The 3,559-nt window shown below is 32.5% G+C and overlaps 1 long non-coding RNA gene across 1 annotated transcript; it reads right to left on the bottom strand.

Moving 5' to 3' along the window:
* Positions 1-968: 968 nt before the first annotated feature.
* LOC132066973 (uncharacterized) lies at positions 969-1,697 on the bottom strand. Its single transcript, XR_009416972.1, has 2 exons — positions 1,482-1,697; positions 969-1,221 (listed from the first exon to the last, which is right to left on the bottom strand). It is a non-coding gene; the product is annotated as an uncharacterized LOC132066973 (long non-coding RNA).
* Positions 1,698-3,559: the final 1,862 nt, after the last annotated feature.

Below are 3,559 nucleotides of genomic sequence, written 5' to 3'. Positions count from 1 at the left end.
ACTAGTGTTTGCCGTTTTTGTGGTTAGTCTATATAAATATTGGTTAGTATGTATATGTGTCGTGGTAGAAAAATCAGTTTCTACGAGTAGAGATATATGGACATTGCTGTGCAATATATGCTACCTAATAATAACACTAAGGGATCGTTTGGTACGAATAAAACTTAGGCAGACTTATTTTAATTATTTTGACTTAAAAGCACTTTTACCCAAACACTACAAAAGTGCTTAAAAGTACTTAAATAAGCCAATCCAAACAGGCTCTAATACAAGGATTGTAGTGCTGGAATAATTTTTTTATCTAAATGTTTGGGTCATTGTATTAAAATTAGATATACAATGTATACCCTAAGCTTGTGTTTGATTTAAAACTGTACAAAATCTTCTATATAATTATACTTTAGAACTGTACAAAATCTTCTTTATAATTATACCGTTGAATTTTTGAGGGATGTTCTATGTCATTTAATTGGGTTAAAGGTATGAGCTAGTTGACTACTCTACAAAAATTGTACTAGCATTATCTTTTTGTGGGATCTTCTATTTCATGTAACTAGCTCGGAGAAGAACAAATTTCTCACCATGCATGTTAGTTTTTTAAAATCGTAATTGAAGACAAAAGTACTGAACCTAAGTACTTCAGTGTGCATATACTGCTCTCTACTGAACCTTAGCTTCCTTCATCATGTTATAAACCTGTTTAAGCTGCATGTGTGGTAAAATATACTACAAGGCTATATATGAGGTCAGCTAACGTGCCTGGAACATATAGCCAAAACACTTGATATACTGTGCATTTCAGAAATTTAGGAGAAGGGGTTGAGGGGTAGTTTAGTCATTTTAGCAGGTATAGTTAAACTTGGTACAAGTTTTCCCATGATCCTCTCGGTATAAGATAAGACAAGCTATGGTGTATAAGTTATTCATGTCTTAGGTGTGATTAAGTTGAACGGAGTAACCAAACAATGTATTGGCTGAACTAAATTTTAATACAAGGACTATTTTAATTAGTACAACCTACCAAACGAGTCCTAAGTACAAGATGCAGGAACACCACCAAGGTATGAAATGAAAGGTTACATAAAATTATTATATAAAGACCATCTTCATGATGACTGATGACCACAAACCCGCATCCTGAAAAATAAGCACACTTTTATAATGTTTCAATCACTTGGAGTTCTCCTCTTCCTCTTCATTTCCAGCTCTTGACGATTCAAACTAGCGCTAATGAGACAAATACCAAAAGTGAATTAGTACTCTCTTGAAACAATTAGTAATCCGATAAAGAATATATACTTGTCCCAAGAACTCAATAAAAATAAATTTTGATGACCAGAAATAAAACCTTATTTCAAACAGATCATAGAATATCATGAAATGCTTCTTCTTAAGCAAAACAAGTAAATAATTGCTCGATGAAACACAAGCCACGACACACAAAGTCAATGAATGAAACATTCCTGGATGAAACCAAACACTCACCTACAAACACAACTTCCTCACATACGGATACCAAATTCCCATGAAAGCAGCAAGAATGGAGGAACAACTAAATTATCCCCCAAAAAACTTGTCATTCTAAATTTTCATTATCCATCACTACACAAGATACATGCTCAATTTTACGAAGAAAAACAGATGGGAAAATCCATAGGGGGTAGGGGTCAAGACAATTACTTGCAAGCAAAAAAGAAACACCTAATTGAAGTACAAGAAAGCCATCTTTTGGCAGGATGGCTATCAATTGAAGTACAAGAAAGATCATCTACTAATATGTATATTCTGTATGTTAATATATGTTTTGATATGGTACTTCGGCATCTCTGTAATTATTTTTCTAAATACCGAAGAACACCTAATTTTTTTAAAAACTTAAACCAAATGCAATATCGAATACCGAAAATAAATTCAGTTTCAATTTGTTAATTCGGTATATACATAAAATTATGCACATACTAGGTGAGACCATCAATTTTGGGACAAAAGTTTGAGTCGGAGGTTTTTAAATTCATTTTTAAGAAATACAAAAGATAGTAACTCCAGAAACTAGTGCAATATTTAAGAACAAGTCTAAAACCTGTTTACTGATCTCTGAGCATTAATTGTTGCTAACTTGCCCCGTAAACAATTAATATAACAGACTATTAATTTTATGGCCCTCTATTTAATAACTTTCAAACCCTTCGATTGGTGAACGGTGTTGGGAAGAAACAAGCAATTTCGGTAAATCAAACTTCCAAGCGCAGCTATACCAACAATAAAATAGTATTCGGTAAATACCATGTATTAAGTCGAGTTTAAACAACAAGTATTACATCAATGGTTAGATAACAAGCACAAATAGATGATATGCTAGAAGAAAAATGATACAACAAATCCCTTCAAGAATTGGTGAACTTCGGTCAAGGAAAAAACTAATAATTTTAAATTACATTAAACCGAACAACAAAGAAAAGGAGCAAAAAGTGAATAATACCCTTTAGGATATGTGTACTTAAATTGCGAAATAGACACTCCACAATTTTTTTATTTTATTCGGACCATATACGAACTATATTCATTATACTAATATACTCACAAATATTGGACAAGCCAAGGAACTAAAATCATTTAAAAGCAATCGAAATAAAAATATCTACTTAAGGAATACAAAAAAGGTGACAAGTTAAATCTCACAAGTGTTGGTGTGACTTGTGAGAGAGATCGGGTAATTTGTTTAATTGTTTTGTATACGTGTTTTAAAGATTAGCCCACAATATGGTCTAGTGTTTGGGCACTATTAATTTTATGGCCTTTTATTTTCCTCACTAAACGCGTTCAAAAATGAAACGGAAGTTTACTTTTCCCCATAATCACATAATGAGTAATAAAGACATAGCATGCTATAGAGACTATTTGAGTCACTCAAATAAAGACAATCTTCACAACCATTTCAACTTAACTAAACAGACGTCTTGGTTTCTTAACATTCTTCACTTTTCTTTTCAAAAATTGGAACCTTTCAGAAGGTGAAAAGTTAATAAGAAGACAAATATAGAGGATGGCCCTTGGTTCATAGTTCATACAGATTTTAGAGGATGCTTTGGAAACATGAGCAAAATGCTCTGAAAAGTCATAATTACATTACATAAAACCATCAAGCTACATGAATTCCATCTCATATGTTATTGGGACCTTGTGAAGAAATTGGAACGCAAATTGAACGGATCTTAAAATATATGTGGGCATGAATTGCAATGAACTTCATTTCGACTTTGGACTCCCCGCTTCAGTCCCGATGTAATCTAAACAGAAGAATATCAAACACAAAGTTAGACCAGAAAAGATTATCCTTAAGCACACTTAGGGATCATTTTGCTAGAAAGTTGTGCAGGGATTTGTAATACGTATCAAAATTCTAGGCCAACAAAATTACTAGTAACAGAAACTGAAATACTATAAAATGCCAATCAAGTCAGAGAGAGAATCTCATATCATCATCACTCTCTTTCTTCTTCTCAATAATATATATATATATATATATATATATATATATTAGGGCCCATTTGGCCATGAA

This window comes from Lycium ferocissimum, chromosome 8, assembly GCF_029784015.1.
Source record: "Lycium ferocissimum isolate CSIRO_LF1 chromosome 8, AGI_CSIRO_Lferr_CH_V1, whole genome shotgun sequence".
NCBI lineage: Eukaryota > Viridiplantae > Streptophyta > Magnoliopsida > Solanales > Solanaceae > Lycium > Lycium ferocissimum.
The sequence above is the reverse complement of the archived record's forward strand: the minus strand, read 5'-3'. Positions and strand labels throughout refer to the sequence as shown.